Below are 10000 nucleotides of genomic sequence, written 5' to 3' on the forward strand. Positions count from 1 at the left end.
TTGTTGTTTTAATAATAATAATCCCCTCGTTGTGCCACCATTTGTCTGAACAGCACACCAGTGAGTGACTGGTGTTGTGCTTCTCTTGATGCCATAAATTTAGCAAACGGAATCATCGACAAGCTGTTCGACAAGATGTTTACGGTCTACTGCATCGTCGATACCACAAACACCTCGCCGGTAATCCTGCCTGCCTGCCTGTCTGCCTCAGCATCATGCATTAAACATCCGTTCGGAGGTCGTAGCTAACACACCAGAGCACACGCAATTGCATAAAAAAGTGGTCCAAAGCGAGCGCTACTAGGCGTCTCCATCCGTAGCCGTACGTGCGATTGGTCATCAAAAAGAGGAGGTTGGGAGAGAAACACACGAGACTCGTAGACTCGCCAGCATCAGGTAGCAAAACTCAAACGATCTCCCTGATGCTCACCGACTGTTGAGCTTAACCTCATCTCGCAATCAGAGCGGCACAACTGATTGGACCAGGTGATCGGTGGCTTGGTTGAAGTGCGCCGAGAAGCCCGAGGCCACTTTATCCTTAAAGAAGGACCATCGTTTCTCGAGGGCTATCAGGTATCGCGTGTGGATGGTGGCTAACAGCACCCACAAACACATATCCTCTTCTCAGGCACTTGAACAAGCGCTTAAGAAGTGGTATACTTCAAATGTAACCGTACGGTCCTCCTCGGCATTTGGCAGCACCAAGCCGGAGCGACAAAGTTGGACCCTGGGCGTTAGCAATCAGAACTTTGCCATTTCGTGGCCATCCCATGGTGACCGACACCGCAGCATCAGTTCTAATCCCCCGCCACCGCCAAAGGGAGGGTGCCCACAAAAGCGAAATCAGCTGAAACTGCAATCGATAAAAAACAAACAGTAAAAATAATGGAACAAAGAGAGCTCCAACCAAAACACATTACGTGAGGTTGCGGTCTCGAGTGAGGGCTGGCCCGGACCCGGAGCACACCCAGTGTTCGGGTGCTGCGGCAAAAGCAACGTTTATTGGCGGAGTTTATGGGACCGAGCTTTAAGGCAGATCTTTCTTCCTCTGATTTTTCTCGCTGCAGTCAAATTCTTTCCCCTTCGGTATGTGTTGATGGCGGTAGAGGAAGAACTGTTTGAAGGAGACCATTTATTCTCGAGGGCCTCGTTTTCCATTCTTTAGCGAATGGGAAAACACATGTCACCATTTTGGGTTGACTGTATAAAAGGGAAAGGCGATGCTTTAAGTTACCGAAAACATAAGGAACAAGTAGTTCAACCTCTTCAGGAGCCGAATCGATGTAAGCCACTATCGGTTTATCGCAACAAACTGGATCCATCTTACCACCACCGGCGATGACGACCACGACAAGGATGATGATGATTCATGAGCGAACGGAAAGCGCTCGTGCACGAAAGGAAGCGTTCTTATCGTGCTGTGTGGCGAGAATTCCAAAGGGAAAAAAACATGAAACACACGAAACACGAAGAAAAAAACCCCCATCGACATCAACGGGGGGTCATCATCCCAATCCAAACGTTAATGTTTATTGCTTCTCTGGGTGGAATTATCGAAACGCAAACGAACAACGAGCTCTTTCTCTTCTTCTGCTGGTTTCTCTTTTTCGATTACCGATTTCCGGCCGGCCATTCCTCTCGTCGTCGTCGTCTCGTCTTCATCTTTGGCTCGGTCTTGAACGACATTGACGTGGTGTCATTCGGAAGATTGTCTTCATCATTGCGACCTCGGATAGCTCGTCAATCTACCCTGACCCGGGTAGGGTTCTGGCGCTGGTGCTGGTGCTCTGCAAGATTATACTTCGTTTATTGTCTATTGACTATTTGCTCAGATGACAGGGGTCAACCGGGGGGAAGAGCGACAGCACTGTTCCGTTGTCCTGGTGTTTGACTGGTGTGGCTAGTGGCGCACTCAAGTGTCCTTCAGGGGCCAAAGGGGCTGGCTGGATTGTTGTTCTCATTGTTTCTCATTCTCGTGGTGCTCGTGGTGCTCGTGGTGCTGATGGTAGAACGGTGCTAGTGCGTGAAACATGCGACAAGTTCGTCACTCAAGACGAAAGTGACACTTGCACGAACAGTAAGTAATTTACGGTCGCTCGCCAGCATGACAAGCACGCCGTCCCGTGCTGGTCGTTGCCGGGGAATGGTGTCCTGATGTCTCAACTGCGCTTCCTTGCGTCACTGCGGACGCTGGAAGATGATTATGATGGGTTGATGGCCGGGGGAAGCCCAGGCTTCGAGGTTTATGAATTCCTTTTTCTTCTTCTTCCCTTCCCTTTTCACTCCTTTTCTCTGCTCCTGCGTAATGTCCTGTCAGTGCCAGAGAGGGTTTAATATCCCGGGCACCACCGATCGCCGTCGAGAGTGCCGGCGGTGGCTTTCGTTGAACCGTAATGCAGTCACCGAAAAACACCAAAATAAATTGTTGCTGTCCGTAATCCGTCGGATTTACACTCCTTCTGGTCAGGTGGGAATTCTACGGTAAACGGTACCACGGCCACCATCGTCACCATCGCCAATCGGGCAGCGAAATGGAGCGAAGCAATTTGCTTGATTGTAAGACACCGAAGGAGGCACCGGTGTTGTCCATTAAATGGATCGTTGTGTTGCTTAGTGCAGCGACCATTAGCTAACATTTCAAGTCGGCAAAAGGATCCCTCACGGTGGACCGAGAACGTGCCAGGATAATTAAGCGTCGCTCGTAAATCGACGGCCTTCGAGACGCAGCAGTGACCAGGTGTCCTTTTTACAATTAACGGAAAGTGTTTGTGTCGAATGGTGGTGAATTGAAAACTACTTCCATTCGCGGGCAATCGATCGTCCGTTTTTCGACATTCCGCCCATCCCTCGAGAGGATTTATGCAATTTTCTGCTGATACAATGCTATTTGCTGATCCAGCGCTTCGAGTACACGGTTAGTGGAGAACAGGAAAATCAGACCAACGACCAATCCAACGGCAATATCAATGGACATCTCATTTGAATTTTAATGGAGAATGGGAGAATTACCATACAAAGTGGAGATTTTTATGGGGCTTCCCTTTGATTGAACAGTGCCGCCGTGTAGCGGACCGAATGTTGAATGGCATCGGAAGTAGGTAATGCTGCATACTATACGTTGTCCGCTGACTAGGTCGGCCAAGGGGGAAAAAATCTGGTTGATCCATGGGCCACAGCACGAACCTTTAAATGTACATGATTGATAGCGTCCATCACACCCGGGGCTCACTGTACATCGTCCATCAACAAATCTAACAAAAGGTTACGGGAAAGAACAGGCAAGATGCGGACAGCGTGCAGCGGATAGAGGATTTCAGCAAGATATCGCTTTAATACTGTCCAGTTCTCCATCCAATCGAAGCAGCAAGTCAATAACAGACCAAGACGTCTCCAGCTATATCCATCCGTCACTACGGGTTCGCTCGTGACAGTGCTGGCACGTTGGCACACCGTTATTATTATTATTATTGCTCCGTGCATTTATTTATTTATTTATTTTAACTTCACACACCGCAACGCGCTCATCACCTGGCGTGGCTGGCGTGCTGGCCAGGAATCACGTGGCAACACGTAGCAGCGTCCGGGGATCGACGGAATATCGTCTGCCATCGTACGATCGTCTCACTCGCACGTTTCGGTTCCATTTCGAAACCAAGCGATGGCAAAGCGATCATTTGCTCGTGAATGTCGCGCAGAGCGCCAAGAGGCCATCATCACGGGGTGGTGGCCCCACCATAGCGGGCGATAATGTGGTGATCATATGAAGCGATATAAAAGCGATTGCCTGTGCGTCCGGTCTGGGTCCGATTCCCGGTGGGGATGACGCCAACGAGTAACGCTTCCGATAGTCGCCCCGAGAGAGGGAGAGAGGGGTGCTGAAGGTAAGCGGCCATTTGGCAAACCAAACTAGGACGCGACGTTATGGGCGAACGTTCGAAACCCGGGGAAGTGCCAGCCAACCGTAACGGCGAGGTCAACCGTCTAAGCACCACACCAACTTCCCCCCAAACACTTCCATCCCTCTCCCCTTGCGAGTGCTGCACATAAGTGCTTACCTGAAACCATGGCCAGCGTGTAACCTGCCGGCCATCATCGGCGTTTTGTGTTTCGTCCAAAACCTCTCTCTCTGTCGGTCGGTTTGAGGTATCAACGGGCCCGGTGGGAGGGGTGGGAATAAATGCCTGAAGGAAATGAGAGATGAGTGCCGAGGTCAGCTGGCACAAAATTTAATTTTGTCCCGCGCGTCTTTTGATTGGGATTGCTGGCTGCCTGACAGGAGACCGGGATGAAAGCAAGAGACCGTGTCAAAAAGGTTCGCCCTGAAGTGCACAATGACAGCTTGACCTTTCATAACCTCTCGGTTCTCCTTTTGCAGTCACTGACCTATTAAATAAATCATCTTGGCCAAGGCTCATCTTCTTTTTCGTCGTTTTTTTGGGATTTTTACGAACTACGTAACAATGGAGCCGCTAGGAAGCCGAGTTACTAGGTACGAGAGACGGGTAGTATCTGCAAACCTGTTATTGATCCGAAATCAAATCAACCATCAAGGACATAATCTTCTTGTCGATTGATTCGCTTGAAGGTCGCGACGATTTTGCTTTGTTTTGCTCAAAGTTCTTGGAGCGCGACAATCGTGCGCAGTTGTAGCTACAACGTCACAAGTTGTGAAATCAATTGTAGCTCCAGGTCCTGATACATATTTCGGTACCAGTTTCGTGGATACCGTTGCTTCTATCGTAAACAACTCGGAACGAAAATCGTTAGCATCGATACATTGTTATGAATTACTTTTCCAGAATGACTAAACGTTGGCAAAGTTCAAACGAATGGTCTAACGAGTCGCAATGATAAAAGTTCCTGTTTTGCTTCACTCAGTTTCAGTCTGGGAACGTATCGTAGTATTGTGTATACCATTTTGCACTTTTGATATTTTCAATCGAAGAACTGGGATATTTTTCAGAATGCAACGCAGATCTATTTTTACTTTACTTTTTACATTTGAAAGCCAAATAAATAAGTCAAATGAGCAAGCTTTTTAGCAGATCAGTAATTTTAATGTGGGTATGTCACAAACTCATTAACCACGCATTAATGGTCATTTTTTTACACTCTTAATTTGTCTTTCTTTATACTTTTTTTATTTCAATATCATTTTGTGTTGCTTGTCTTTTATAGTCAATCCGATTTTATTTTCATTCGAGAGTTCTTTAGCACATCATTGGCCTCATCGGACGATCCCTAAACTCACTCTCTTCCTCTCTGACAAAGGCCATCACAGTACCTTAAATTGATGAAATAACACACTTGGCCATCACCGCTCCGCTGCTACCCCAGCATCTAATATAAATAGCCTGAATAATGAGCTCGTTTACTCTTATCGATAGCCAATCTGTTTCCATTGGGAAAATTAAATTTGCGGACTTACGGGAGAATCGGCCGCACCAACAGCAACAACAAGCAGCGAAAAACGAGCCAAGAGAAGCCCAGAAATCAGGAATCCTGCCAAAGCACTTCAGCACTACGTGGTGCCCGCTGTTCACAAAATCCTCAGCTTTTCCAGCAACCTGACTGGCCATTAGTCCCGGTACAGTGTTGTACCGGTCCGTTGATTAGTTTTATTTTTCAGCAACAGCTGCAACAGCACGCCTCGATCCTGGCGCTCGATGGAATCTCGTGTAATTCGATCAATTCTTACGGCAGCGGACGAACGTTCGCCTATCATCAGTAGTAGCCATTGGCTGAGGATCCGTTGCGTCGCGTGCGCACCGATGTGGATGATAAAAAATGAAGCTGGCAAGCATGTCAGCAACTGCCTCGGTTCCTCTGGTTCCTCTGGCAACATTCTTAGCTGCCACCGGCTAGCGTATGAAGACATTCGACCTCCCGTGCTAGCATTCTCGGTACACGTTCATAAATCTTAATCCAAATCGAATTACGATGGCCACTCTCGGTGCGCTGCATACAAGAGAATCCAGCCACCGGCCTGCTGCGGAGTCTTTTGCTCAAATAAAATTAAAGAAAGCACTCCAGCGCTGCTCTAGTGCTCCTTGACAAGGTCGTGGCTCCATTTTGAAATTTGTCTTAATTTATGAACGGTTTGTTAACTGCTCATTAGCCGCGGCAGCGAACGGTGCATCAACAGCCGCACGCAACGCAAGACACATTTTCAAATGGCGCAATTACTAATTATTTCCCGTTTCCTGTTGCCATTATCTGCCACCGTCCTCACCGTCGTAGTCAGTCAGGCAGGGTCGTGCACAAACGTCGTTGGCTCGCTGTTGGGTTGCGTGATGCTTGCGGGCAACTTCTTCAACCACCAAGCAGCCTGCCAACCCAGGTCAGCCGAGTGTCAATGGAAATTAATTAACGCTCGTGAGCGGACGATAAAATCAGGAAAGCCAGGGAAGCACGCGCTTGAGTGGCTGTAGTGGAGAGGTCCGTCGGTGTACTTCTAGAAGGAGCATACCGATAGCATACCATGGGGCCCGTAGCCAGTGGTTGTGTGATCGGAATGATAAGATGAGTCGCCATGCCGACACCAACCAAGAATGTCCCTTAGCTACTGGTCGGCAACGGTGGCGTTTTGTGAAAATTCCCCCTCTCCCGCTGGTCACTCCAAGACCTTTCCGTTTGGGTTTTCGTTCGAGAAATTGAAAGTTTCCAGCGACAACGAGATTACTTCCCCCGAAATGGTTGGCCATCAAAATTAGCTTCGTTAAGGGGCTTATTTTGACCTCCATCCGGTCCGGCGGGAGGGCGAGTGGCCCCGGAGTGAGGGTGGTTTCCATAGGAAGAGATTTCTAAGGAAAATTGGTATCAGCATCTTTGTGGCCCTCGCTGATGCCCGGGGAAAGTGTCATCATTTGCTTGTCTTTCTGATAGATCACTTCGAGTGGAAAAGGCAGAAAAACAGTCTCCTCACCTTCACCCGTTGGAGGAGGGAGGAAGCCTCAAAAGAGGAATCGGATTCGAAGCTAAATTGCCCGTACCCTCCGGAAGGGATGCTGTTTATCTTGAGGCAAAAGTTTTCCCCGGGTTTGCCCTCACCATTGCGTGCGTTCACGAGCAGCCGGCCTGACCTAGTTCAAGCATAACTTTTACCCATCGAAAACGAATCGTGAGAGCGCTCTTTGTGTGGGTGTTGGGGGTGTAGGCAACAGCAATGCATCTCAATGACAATAGGCATAAAGTTTTTGTGAAGCGTTTCCAATGGAACGAATTAAGATGTCCAGATGATGGCAATGATGATGACGGTGATGATGATAATAATGGTTGGCATTGTTACAATGACACAGTTTGCAGGGATTAATAGCCAACACTGAAGGGATTTTGCTGCGTCCCCATGAGATATGCAAACTCCTTGTGTCTCCTAACAATCAATTTAACGAAAGGCACACAAGGATTCTTCTTTGTATGTACGGGTCAATGAAACAACTTCTTTGGAATAGTATCGTTTATCCCATCATTGAATGCCAAACAATGAGCACAAAAGAGCGATTCATTGGCAGCTTCTTGGTGCTTTAATCTAATAATAATACCTCAAAACGTATGAAACGAACGCGAATCGTCCACAAAACGATTAAGATAGCTTTGCCAATGCAACAATGCGACCATCAGCGATGACGGGGAAGAAACATTTCATTCCATCCGTTAAGCCAAGCACCACGACAGGACCAAATCAAGATGTACACCAATCGTCACCATCATCGTCACCATCGTCAGTTCGTTTGCGGTGGAACGGCACACGACGATTGCTAAATACTGTAACTGCCTGTCTGTCTGTCTGCCTTGCACCACAAATCGTCCATTAATCTTCTGAATCGTTTCGTTTTCTTTTTTCCGTTTTTTGCTCGCTAAATGAAAGCGATTTTCAGCATTTTTCCAAGCAAAGAATGGCGCGGAAAACGGTGGCACTACTGGGAGGAGGAAGGACCGTTTTCTTTCTCTCACTTCGTTTGCACGCCTGCGGTGGTAAGGCGCTGAATCTTATCAGGCGAATTGAAGCAAAGAATCAAGAATGAACGCGAAATGCGAAACAATAAACGCGCGCCATGGTCGCGGTCTGGCGCGCTTCCGGAAGTGTGCGCATTAGAGCGCGAGCGGAAATGGCGACGCCTGTTCACACTAACTCCAAACAACAAAAGCGCCCAATAATCGCCAACGACTAGCTCGGCTTTGTTCTCCGGGCACACCGGCCGGGCGCTCAAAGGACGATGGATCTCGGCCCAGATTGGCTCCGGGAATTGGTGTCCTTCCGGATTTTGATTCAATCAATTTCGGTGCGTCCGTGAAACAATTAAGTGAAATATGTTGCGAACGCAGAGCGAATGAAAAAAAAAGGGAAAATCACAAAACAATGGCGCGTGGGATGAGATTGATGTGATCTCTCAAAGTGTCCTCTAAATCGTCCTACCAGGGAAAACTCCCCCGGAAAACCGCAGCATTAATTGAAATGGGAGCATATCTTCACGCAACCCAATGGCCACAAGTCGAACAATGCGCAAAGTGCCGTTCATTCATTTGCCGTAGACCCGTCTGTGCCTTTTGACGCTGTCCTTCGTTGAACGCTTTTGAAAGGATCGGCACCGTACCGATTTCAAGCGTCCAACCGTCCGGCCCAAAAAACTGTCCCAAGGCTACCTCCCGGAATAGATGTCCTACGTGCCGCATCAGCAGCTCGGTTTGGCCCACAGCACGCGTAACATTTCGCCTTCGTTTATTATTCATCAGGTTTTGGAATTTGGAGGACCCTGGCAACAACACAGAGCCCCACTAGGTCCTTCAACCTTACCGTGGACCCGAACGCCTGAGCCTGCGACTGGTTTACGGGACTTTATTAAACTTTTGCCATGTCCCAGCGGTGCGTACCATCGTCAATGGGAAGAGGACCATCGAGAGCCTGAGGTTCCTGAGAGGTTTGATAAGTTTGCGTTGGGACGGGAGAGCATTGAACCGACAATGGCGTTGCTGCTGCACGCTCCAAATGCGTATTCTCCAAATATCTCGTCCATAATTGATCGAGGGTGCATGTTTTGTAGCGAATCAATTAAAATCCTTTCTTTTCAAGAAATCATTCAAACAAAACCGGAAATTGGGTTCCAGAACAAGATTTTTCGATTGCTTGACGGAACAATGTCCATGGTGAAGGATTTGTTGGATTTGTTTTGTTGTGATTCGTACAGATTGCAGGAGCAAATAAACGAGCGGCGCAGGACTTTGGCAATTGATCCTTTAACAATAGGAACCTTTAACAAATGGATCATAAATAATTGAACTCCAAATTAAATCTTTAAGGTACATTAATCGATTCGTGAGAACAAGCTTCTCGCATTATTCTAAGCAAAAATCTCGATCGATTATGAATCAATTTTACTCTTAGTTGACTGAACGTGAGGTCGCTGACCGTCAACCAGAGCATATACTATCGATCGAATAATTGGAAGAAGCTATCTTCCTTCTAGTTTTTCCAAAGCTTTCCACTGTAGGCCTTGTCCAAGTAATATTTCTTTTTGTTTGGCGGCTTTCCCTTGAACGCACGACACAATTAACTTTATTGGCGTGGCTTCACTAGGCAGGGGAGCAAACATCTTTTTGGGTAATCAATTTGAACTACCAAAAACTGTGCTTATGTCATAGAAATTGAGGATTGATGTTTGTCTGCTATATTTGCAAAATCATTCTGACTTCCAAATGCATCTTCACTAATGCATCATACGCTAAGTTCGTTTAAGTTCCGTCTCTGAAATCATATAGAACCTCATACTCAACAACCAAAACTAGACAATCTTGACTTAAGGGTTCCTCCCGTAATGCTACCCAAAGATTCTTGAGATTCCTGTATTCAGCGAATTGCCCACAATTCGGAGAATTGGCTCAATCGTTTTAATTAGCGACCGCTTCCCTTCTACACAAAATGATATCTTTACCCAAGAACGGAGGCTAGAAACGTCGCCATAAACCTTCGTCTCACACCGGGGAGTAAGGGTTCGGACGCGCG

General features: G+C 47.5%; 1 protein-coding gene across 2 annotated transcripts in view; it reads left to right on the top strand.

Annotated features, from left to right (window-relative positions):
* The window catches only part of LOC126581128 (soluble guanylate cyclase 88E), a 25470-nt gene that overhangs the window by 9799 nt on the left and 5671 nt on the right, over positions 1-10000 (top strand). The gene's annotated exons all lie outside the window — the stretch shown is intronic.

The sequence above is a fragment of the Anopheles aquasalis genome, chromosome 2 (assembly GCF_943734665.1).
Source record: "Anopheles aquasalis chromosome 2, idAnoAquaMG_Q_19, whole genome shotgun sequence".
NCBI lineage: Eukaryota > Metazoa > Arthropoda > Insecta > Diptera > Culicidae > Anopheles > Anopheles aquasalis.